Raw genomic sequence first — 11,288 nt, forward strand, 5'->3', positions numbered from 1 at the left:
GGTACGCTTGGTAGGAAACTTGACCCATTACCTTTCTGATGATAATCAGCAGATATGGTGTTCCGTTAACGCTACCGGCCCAGCGTCTCCTTAGAATGGCTGTAGCCCGTCAGAAGTAGTGGCGAGGCTCTGTTCGACACACATTCACCTCAGTGGAAAATGTTATAATCCCATGGAACTCGGAAGAGCTTTGTTGTCATGTCAGGAACTCCAACAGCACTCCATCAGAACTCCAGAACTCTAGAAGTCTGACAACTCTCCAACTCCGTGAACTCTGTAACTCCGTGAGACTGTGTAGACCAGGAAGTACTGACATTTTAAAGACTCTTTCCCGGTTCACTTTTTGGGATTTTTCATTGGTCAGAAACGACCAGAAGGGGTGTGTTTTTGTGACGTAATAGGTTAGAGACAGCGAGAATTGTTATGGGACAGCTCAGAAATGTTCTCACAGACCGAGAGGGTTTGTTGTGGCGTGTTTAAGAAACAGGTGCAAAACATCTCTATTTACGTCTGAGAGGATTCTAAAACATGACAGTTTTAACATAACAACTTGTTTTTCGTTTGACTGTAACCTTGTAAACGCACACACTTGCTCATTCAAAAGCAGAAATCAGAAAAATGCATAATTACTCTGCAACAGCTTTTAACATGAGAATAAAAATCATTACTCAGTTAATAAAATTGATTAGTTCACTGCAACATCTAAAATGGTTTGAACTAAGACACTTTGATTATCAACATTTGTAAGATAGTAATGATAATAAAAAGAGAGTGTTCTTTTCACTTGAATCTTCAAGAAAGAAAGTCTCAGGATGGGTGAACCTGTATTTATGTATTCAAATACATGAAATGACAGCTTCTGTCCCACAAGGTTCTAAAGGTCAAGAGTTTTGACCTTAGACTGGGTTTCGACGTAGGCCTAGTCCACTACATCATAAAACTTTTAACTCCTTTCGACAGGCTAAGCATGTCTATGGATGAGCTTCATGAGGAATGTGTGACTGCAGCACCTCACCACAGAAGCTCAGGAGAAGGTGGCGGTCCAAGGGAACAGCAGAGAGGTGGATCAAGTTCTTCAGGCAGCTGACCTCCCCAACATCTAGCTGTTGTATCCTTTGTCCTCATCCCATCTTCCACTGGATTTGTGGAAAGGATTTTCTCTCTCATGAAAAATAAGTGGACTGATGTGTGAAACAAATGTTCTTGTAACTATCTAAAAAAGTTAAATCTGGTTCTCTGGACATTTAAAAAAAAAAAAAGCCAAAAAACAAACAAAAAAAAAAACTGTAGAAACGTTTCGTCTTTTATCCGAACGACTTTTTCAGTCTGAGGTGCTGTATTTAGTTCAGTCTTATAAATAGCACCTTCTCAGAGTGGATCAACCAGTTTGCTGCTGACAGTCAAAACCAGCTGCTCACATGATCAAGGAGGACCATCAGCCTAACAATGGATCATTAGCACACTGATGGCTGTTTACTATTCACAGAGGGCTGAGTGATACTAGCAATAACAGCATTGTAAGAGGGGGACAGTTGAACCCGGAGGCCTCCACCCCTGTTTAATGATGGATGATTTATTTTCACAAAGATGGCCTCCTTTACTCCTCTCTGAGGGCTTCATTTATGGTTGTCAGCAAGCAAGCAAGATGGCGCCTGTGTTTGGCCTCGCCGCTGCTGGTTGTCCCAAAACTGCTGATGGCCGTTATTTTTCGGCATTTTTTATCTGTTTACTCCTGTTTTTATTTTGTATTGGGGATGTTCAACCTACGCTGGTCTATGATCGACAAACACTGCTGTCTATTCGGGGTTCCATGCAGAGGAGCCGCGCCCCACCCTCAGGTACCAGCTCATTCTCACCAGAGAGCGGCTTCCCATCAGGCGTTCTCTGCGACCCTCAACTGTGTTCGCGCGGATCTCGGAGAAAGAGGAAGAGAGGCAAAAGAGCCGGTGTCCAGGTGAAGCTCAGGCTTTTCTGGAAGCGTGGGGTCTTTGGCAAACAACTCCATAAAACTCTTCCCACTTGTTGCGCTGGCTTTTGGTCCGATGGGGATTTTACAAACACATCCCGACCCGGCTGTGTTCTATCTGGACCTCTGCGCTGCTGCTACCTCCGCTCTGTGTATCCACAAGCTCCGGACTCATCACCATTTCTTCCTCCGTTGATGGTCTACGTGATATCCATGGATCTAACCCTCAGTCTCTCCGTCACCTGGAACGGGCCGCTCTGGCAAGTACCCCGCTTTCTTCCCCACTACGTATGGCTCTGTTTAATGTTCGTTCAATTACTAACAAATCGTTCGTGCTGAACGACTTCATAAAATCTCGAAATCTGGATTTTTTGTTACTAACTGAGATCTGGCATCGTGATTCAGATTTTATTTCTCTTATCAAACTGTGTCCTGGTGGCTATTCTTTCATCAGCCAGCCGAGGCAGTCTGGCCGTGGAGGAGGCCTCGCAGCCATGTTTAGAAACGGGTTTTCCTGCCGCACAACTAATGTTGGACATTTTGCATTGTTCGAGCTGCAGCTCTTTAAAATTGGGATTAAGGACCCATTTTATTGTGCAGTGGTTTACCGTCCACCTGGTCCAAACAGTACTTTCTTAAAGGATTTTAGTGACTTATTATCAGCTACTCTAAAGCTGTCCAGGCTGGTTATTGTTGGCGATTTTATTATCCACGTTGATGACGTCACTGACTCCTTGGCAAAGAACTTTATCAGTGTAATGGACTCTTTTAATTTCATTCAGCATGTGTCAGGACCGACTCACTCCAACGGACATACTTTGGACCTTGTTTTTACTTTAGGTGTGAACATTGATTGTTTGTCTTCTGAGGACATTTTTATCTCTGATCATCACTGTATTCTTTTTAATTTATATCAGACTGTTTTACAGCAATCACCTCGCCGTGAGGTCAGCTCTCGCTTTTTAAACTCCGCAACAGCAGACCTTTTTTTGGCTGAGTTTAATCCATTTTTATCTCCTTTTAATGATGTAGTTTTACTGACTGATCATTTTAATGAACATTGTCTCTCTGTTTTAGACAATATTTGCCCTATCAAAAAGAGGTCATTGCCTGTCTCTAACCCCACACCGTGGATAAATGACAGCATTTGATGTTTAAAGCGTTCTTTTAGAAAAACTGAACGTTTGTGGAAGAAAACTAATATACAGGTACATCTTCTGTTTTTAAAGGATATTTTAGCCTCTTTTAACAATGCAGTTAAAGAAGCAAGGGCAACTTATTTCTCTAACCTGATTGCTAGGAGCAAAGGAAACTCCAAACTGTTTTTTAATACTATCAGGGACATTACCACCCCAGCTTCACCTTCTGTTCCCATCTCTTCAAATGAGGATTGCCAACTTTTTCTTTCTTATTTTATAGACAAAGTCAGTAAGGTGAGAAATAATATTCCTTCACCTGCACCTGGGCTGACTGTTCCCTCTCTAGCTCGGTCTGTTATTTTAGAATCCTTCCAGCCAGTGTCCCTTCATGAGCTCGCTAAGCTTGTTAGCTCCCTGAAGACATCCTCCTGCTCTCTGGACATTCTACCTGCAGGCTTGTTTAAGGGTGTCTTTCAGTGCATTGGACCTAGTGTACTGAACATAGTAAATGCTTCTTTAGCTTCTGGTCAAGTACCAGTTTGCCTAAAGAGTGCTGTCATCCACCCACTCTTAAAAAAGGTTAATTTGGATTCCTCTTCATTTAACAGTTACAGACCAATCTCCAAACTTCTTTTTCTGGCTAAAATTATTGAGAAGGTTGTGGTCCAGCAGTTAACTGCTGCTCTTGATCAACACAGTATTCTGGACCATTTTCAGTCTGGGTTTCGTAAATCCCACTCAACTGAGACAGCTCTCCTTAGGGTCTCAAATGATGCAACGAGATGCAGGAAAATGTTCTGTGCTGCTTATGCTGGATCTGACGTCAGCTTTTGACACTGTTGATCATTTGACCTTGCTGGACAGGCTGAAGAGCTGGGCTGGTATTTCAGGTTCTGCCTTAAAATGGTTGTCCTCTTACCTGTCCGATAGATCAGTCTTCTTGGCTTCCTCTACTTTCAGATCCCAGTCCTGCCCTGTTCATTTTGGTGTTCCTCAGGGCTCTGTTCTGGGGCCATTGTTGTTTTTGATCTATCTGCTCCCTCTTGGTCCAATACTGTCATCTTTTAAGGATATCTCATATCACTGTTATGCTGATGACATTCAGTTGTACATCTCTTTTTTACCAAATGAGGTTTCAAAAATACAAATCTTACTCAACTGTATGGAATCAGTTAAAAGCTGGATGACAGAAAGTTTTCTTCAGCTGAACAGCGAGAAAACTGAAGTAATCATCTTTGCTCCAGAAAAAACAACTGCAGTGATAAAGCAGAACCTTGGACCTCTTGGTCAATTAACTAAGTCTTCGGTTAGAAATCTTGGGCCAACCTTTGACTCTTGTTTTACTCTGGAAAATCATATTAAGTCTCTGGTTCGTTCCTGTTTCTACCATCTGCGTAACATCGCCAAACTTAGCCATATTGTTTCCCGTCCAGAAATGGAAATGTTAATTCATGCATTTGTTTAATCTCGCCTGGATTATTGTAATGCACTGTATACATGTTTAAACAAAACCTCCCTAGACAGATTGCAGTCTGTGCAAAATGCTGCGGCTCGACTCCTGACTGGATCATCAAAGTATTGCCATGTAACACCACTTTTAAAGCAACTTCATTGGCTCCCAGTTCAACATCGAGTGGATTTTAAGGTTTTGGTTTTAACCTGGAGAGCTTTACATGGTCAAACACCAAATTACATAACAGAACTTTTACATCCCTACACACCGATCAGAGCTCTCAGGTCCTGTGATCAAGGCCTGCTGACTGTCCCCCAGACAAAATTGAAAACTAAAGGAGATAGAGCCTTTTCTTCCATGGCTCCAAGACTTTGGAACTCTCTTCCTGAAACTCTCCGATCACTGGACTCAGTGATTTCTTTTAAAGGTCAGCTAAAAACTTATCTTTTTAAATCTGCTTTTACCTGAATTTGTTTTTTGCTTTTGTTTATCTGATTTGTTGAAGCGTTTTGTGATTTTTTTCTTGAGAAGCGCTATATAAATTAAGTTTTACTTACTTACTTACTTACTTACTCTCTCAAACCATCGTTCCTCTCTTACAAGGATGTGAACATCTTCATCCCTGAAAGAGTGACCGCTGGCCTGGAGATGAGTGTAGAGCGCAGAGTCCTGGCCTGATGATGTTGATCTTCTATGCTGGTCCATCCTTTTGGCCAGTGGCTGTTTAGTTTCCCCGATGTAAGACTAATCACAGCCCTCCTGACACTGAACAGCATACACAATATTACTCTGTTTGTGCCGGGGGACTGGATCTTTGGGATGAACCCGTCTTTGCCATAATGTATGTTGGGGTTTAAAAGCCACTGGGATGTTATGTTTAGAAATAAACATCTCAGTTTCTCTGAAACTCCCGCAACATATGGAATGACCACTGGTCTGGGTTCCTCCTTTTCACCTGATGGCTGACTGGAGTCCTGTTTGGGTTTCTTCTCTGCTTTCAGGAAGGCCCAGTTAGTTTCTTGGAATTCAACTTGCAATCCTTAAAACAGTACCATGTTTAAACTTTCGACTTACCTTCTGCAACAATGTGCAGTTTATTGACCAAAACTGCAACTGCAGCACATTTGCCTAAAACTGACTTCAATGACACTGTCCAACTAACAACTTCTATATTAAGTGTTTTGAAAGAGTTCTCTGTGTTCGTCAAGGCTCGTTGATCTAGGAGTATTATTCTCGCTTAGGATGCAAGAGGTCCCAGGTTAAAATTCCGGAATTTCCCTCTTGGTGTCACGAATTGGGGTGGATCGGACAAGCACAGACAGAAAAAGGTTTAAAGAAAATATTATTTTTAAAAACTGGCGGCGTCTGGCAGGAGGTTCTGGTTCTGGTACTGGTACCGGACCGCTCTGGGGAAGACAGACAGATAAGTGGCTGTAAGCAGAACAGAGTAAACAAGAATAAAGCCACTAACCCTCTGTCTCTGGAACCAGTCTGAGATGTGGGCCAAGTGGGTCCCGGTACCGGTCCGAATCTCAGGAGCCGGTAACATGCGCAAGGGCGCACAGAGCAGCAGCGCGCAGCGTGAGCACGAACAGGTAGTGAGGCTGGATGGGCAAGCTGTGAAGCTGAGGAGTTTAGGCAGCAGAACTTCATCCAGGGGCAGGCAAGGATCAAAACCAGAGAGGAATGCAGCCAGGCAGAAGAACCAAAAGGGGAATCCAAAAATCGTGGTCAAGGAGGAAAAGCAGTCGTCAATATGGTCAGATTATAGGCGAGGAATCCAGTCCGGGGGCAAAGGCGAGAATGAGAGGACGTGGGCAAAGCTTTGGTCGAAAACTGTGATAAGAAGAGGGAACGCTGAATATCTATGGAAATCTATAATTATCTGGCACCGACTGAGGAGAAACAGGGAGCTTAAATAGTGAACTGAAACAGGTGTTGCTCATGAATGTAGATTGTGGTAGATGGTGGAGGGGGCGTGGCACAGGGTGACAGGAGCTGAATGAATGAGAGGGGAACTCAAAACTAAAGCAGGAAAAAACGTGAATGATCTAAAAACAGGGGCTGTGGTATGAGGAGCAGAGGCTTAAACAGATGGGGGGGCAGCAGGGGCAGCTGAGCGTGACATACCCCCCCATTTAAGGTCCGGCATCCTGACGGACCACCAAAGAAAAAGAACTAACAAGGACCGGGCGGGTGGAGGGGGCACTGGAGGTGGGCAAAAAGGCAGGTTGGAGGTCCCAAGGGATCTCCAGAGATGCCCCAAAACTCTGGTGGACGGCCTGGCCACTGTCCAAAAAGTGGCAAAGTCCAGGTCAGATGGCCGTGTAAGCCTTGCGGGGGCCAGACCAAAAGCAGGACCAGGACCAGTGCCGCACCAGGCAGGAGGATCAGAGCTGCAGCCCACATGGATGTCTTGGAGACTGCAGCCGACATGGGAGTCCTGGAGGCCGTCGCAGCCGACAAGGGGGTCCTGTAGGCCGTCGCAGCCGACAAGGGGGTCCTGGAGGCCGTCACAGCCAACAAGGGGGTCCTGGAGGCCGTCGCAGCTGACAAGGGGGTCCTGGAAGCCGTCGCAGCCGACAAGAGGGTCCTGGAGGCCGTCGCAGCTGACAAGAGGGTCCTGGAGGCCGTTGCAGCCGACAAGGGGGTCCTGGAGGCCGTCGCAGCCGACAAGTGGGTCCTAGAGGCCGTCGCAGCTGACATTGGATCCCTGGAGGCTGCTTCGGCCGACAAGGGGGTTCTGGAGGCCATTGCGTGGAGGACCGAGGAGCTGGTGTGGCCGACGTGGAGGGCCGAGGCGCTGCTGCGACCGACGTGGAGGGCCGAGGCGCTGCTGTGGCCGACGTGGAGGGCCGTGGAGGCGACTCTTCTGCGGTAGGAGGGGAATCTTCTGCGGTAGTGGAGAGTGCCGGCCCCTCTGGAGACGTGGAGAGCGCCGGCCCCTCTGGAGACGTGGAGAGCGCTGGCCCCTCTGGAGACTTGGAGAGCACCGGCCCCTCTGGAGACTTGGAGAGCGCTGGCCCCTCTGGAGACTTGGAGAGATGGAAGGGTGCTGCCACCAACATGGAGGACTTTGGACCTGGCAAGGGGGTCTGAGGGACAGACGTGGAGGCCTGGGGAGCTGCTGGGGCAGGTGACATGGAGGCCTGGGGAGCTGCTGGGGCAGGCGACGTTGAGGCCTGGGGAGCTGCTGGGGCAGGCGACGTGGAGGCCTGGGGAGCTGCTGGGGCAGGTGACGTGGAGGCCTTGTGAGCTGCTGGGGCAGGCGACGTGGAGGCCTGGGGAGCTGCTGGGGCAGCTGGTCTGGGACTCTGTGGGACCACGGCAGCTGGCCTGGAACTCTGTGGGACCACTGTAGCTGGTCTGGGACTCTGTGGGACCACTATAGCTGGTCTGGGACTCTGTGGGACAGCTGGAAACGTTTGGGGCGAGGGCTCCTGACATCAGGAGGACCGGCGCATTGTGCGTCTACGGCTCTTCTGAGGGCGAGGGACCTGGCAGGGAGGAAACCACAAAGTATGAGGAGCAGAGACTTAAACAGATGGGGGGGGGGGGCAGCGGGGGCCGCTGAGCGTGACACTTGGTACTGAAATAAAAAAGGTCAAGTGCTCTAACCTTCAATACACTGTCCTGATTCAAGGAAGAATAAACTTTTCTTCATCATTCTGCTAGTGACAGAAAATAGTCAAAATGCGTCTCTGGTAGCTAAATTCTAATGATTCTTTGACCTTTAGGGATTAGCTCGAGCAGAGTCATTTAAAGCAACTTGTGAGTTTTATTTTCAAGTTACTGTGAATGAGAAGTCAAGCTAGAAAGTTCCTGGAGGAACTTTGATGGGGACTGCGTATTTATTATTAAATTATTATTAATAATAATTATTAATTATATTACTATTAATATTTAAGACTAATTATTAATTATAAAGTTAAATGATTATTAATGTGTTATTAATTTGGTAATTATTATTGATAAATTATAATATTTAATAGCAACAATCATTTTAATAATTAATATTAAATATTTATTATTAATATGAATAAGTATCCATATTAATATTGGTAATTGTTAACAATAATAATTAATAAGTAATGTTAATTAGTATTATTATTACTAATTAATAATAAAAATAATAGGTGATAATAGGTAATAATAGGTGCCTTCCATGCATTGCATAATGTACCACCTTCCTTGCATGTTGAACCAAAATGGCTCCCGACATTACTCAGTTTCTGTGAAGAGTTTTCTCCTATTCATTTCCTATAGGAAATTTGGCATCTTTGTTATCAAAATATGTCACCATGGTAACTGCAAATGTCAATAAAAATAATTTCACACTTGGGGTGTGTCGGTTTGTTTGTTACTTTAGAGGTCCACGATCATCTCCTTTGTCTTCTTTACATTGATGTTAAGGCTATTGTCCTTGCACCATTTCTCCAGGTGTTCCACCTCCTGCCTGTAGATGGACTTGCTGTTTGTGATGTATCCCACCACTGCTGTATCATCTGCAAACTTTACAATATGACAGCTTGGGTGGGTAGGTGCACAATCATATGTGAGCAGAGTGAACAGGAGAGGGCTCTCAGCACACAGCCCTGAGGGGAGCCAGTGCTGAGGGTTATGGTGGAGGAGGAGAAGTTGTGGATCCTCACTGACTGTGATCTGTTTGTTAAGAAGTCTAGGACCCAGTTGAGAATGGAGGGGCTTAGTCTTGTGAGTAGATTGTCCATCAGGGTTTGGATAATCATGGTATTGAAGGCAAATGTGAAGTCCACAAAGAGCTTACAAACATAGGAGTATTTCTGCTCCAGGTGGGTGACAGCAGTGTGGACCACAGAAAAGATGGCATCCTCTGTTGGTCGGTTCTTGCAGTATGCTTACTGGTGAGGGTCCTCGTTGATGTTGATCGTTGTTTTGATGTGGGTCATGACCAGTTTTTCTAAGCATTTAGCGACTATCGGGGTGAGGGCTACTGGCCGATAGTCATTCAGACCAGTCACTATAGAGCTCTTTGGGACTGAGATGATAGTGGCAGTCTTCAGGCAGGTGGGAACTGTTGCCAGGGTAAGTGAGAAGTTAAAGATGTCGGCCAGCACATCGCAGAGCTGGCCGGAACATTCTTTCAATACCTTCCTGGGGATGTTGGCTGGGCCGGTTGCTTTGTGAGGTTAATCCTCCTGAAAGTACTCCTTACTGAGTACTGTGACTGAGCTGTGCGAGAACTTCTTACATTTCTTTTTGGAAAAAAATTGCGACCACCCGGGCTCTCATTTCTCCTCCAACTTATGACCCATCCATCCCACCTCAATCTGTAGCTCTATTTGACCATTTTGAACCCATCACTTTATCTTCTCTAGAGCAGGTCATGTGCAGCTTGAAACCGTCTGGTTCCCCCTTTGATGTGGTACCCCCTCGACTATTAAAGGAGGTTTTTCCTACTCGAGGTCCGTCCATTCTTGCCATAGTAAACAGTAGTTTATCCACTGGTGTGGTGCCAAAATCCTTTAAACATGCTGCTGTCCAGCTTCTCCTGAAAAAAACAAACCTTGACACCTCAGTCGTATCCAACTTCCGGCCTGTCTCCAAACTCCCATTTGTTTCAAAACTACTGGAGAAGATAGTCGAGTCCCAGTTGAAGTGCTACCTGGAGAATCACGCCATCTTAGAGCTATTCTAATCTGGCTTTAAACCTCTCCATAGCACTGAAACTGCCCTGCTGAAGGTCTTTAATGACATTTTCTTAACCACTGATACTGGTGATTCTGTGCTGCTTGCCCTATTGGACCTCACAGCTGCCTTTGACACCATCGACCATGAGCTCCTCATTGCTAGGTTGGAGCAGTTGGTGGGCATCACAGGGTGAGCCCTCAGTTGGTTCAGATCTTACCTCACTGACAGATCCTTTTGTGTCTCCATCAAAGATTTTAGTTCTGCAGCTGCAGAGTTTAAATGGGGGATTCCGCAGGGGTCCATCCTGGGTCCCCTCCTATTCTCTTTATACCTGCTGCCGCTTGGTGCTATTTTCCGGAAACACAACATATGTCATGTTTGGCCGTCAGGAGTGTTTGAATCCACATGCAGGGAGGATGACAAGGACGCTCGAGGAAAAACTTAAAAATGTTAATTTAAACAAAACAAAATCAAAATGCTGACAGGGCAGCTACTCACGAAACTGGAAACAGGCAGATCAGGGCTGACAGGACAAAAGGCTGAACACGACACCATGGAAGGATAATCTCGAGACAAAGACAAGACACCAGTAAATTGAATATATACACACACACTGATTAGGAAAATGACAGACACCTGCAGTGATTAACATTAGACACAAGTGAGACACAAGGGAAAACACTGAGTGCTGGAAACATGAGGAAACAGACAGAACCAAAACCCCACAACATTCCACTTCTATGCCGATGACTGTCAAATTTACTTTCCCCTATGACACAAGGGCACATGCTCTATTCAAACTCTGCATGACTGCCTGGCTGACATCAGGGACTGGATGGCTTTAAACTTCTTAAGTTTCAATGAAAAGAAGTCTGAAGTCATGTTGTTCCCTCCCAATGACACGATCACAAACCACTGCATCGACCTCTCCACTCTAACCCTGTCAGAAAAACAAAGTGTCACTAATCTGGGAGTGATAATGGACCCTTCCCTGAAACTTAACAATCATGTAAACATGATTGTTAAATCATGTTTCTTCCAACTGAGGCGGCTGTCTAAA

Source organism: Nematolebias whitei, chromosome 5 (assembly GCF_014905685.2).
Source record: "Nematolebias whitei isolate Nwh7 chromosome 5, NemWhi1, whole genome shotgun sequence".
Lineage (NCBI taxonomy): Eukaryota > Metazoa > Chordata > Actinopteri > Cyprinodontiformes > Rivulidae > Nematolebias > Nematolebias whitei.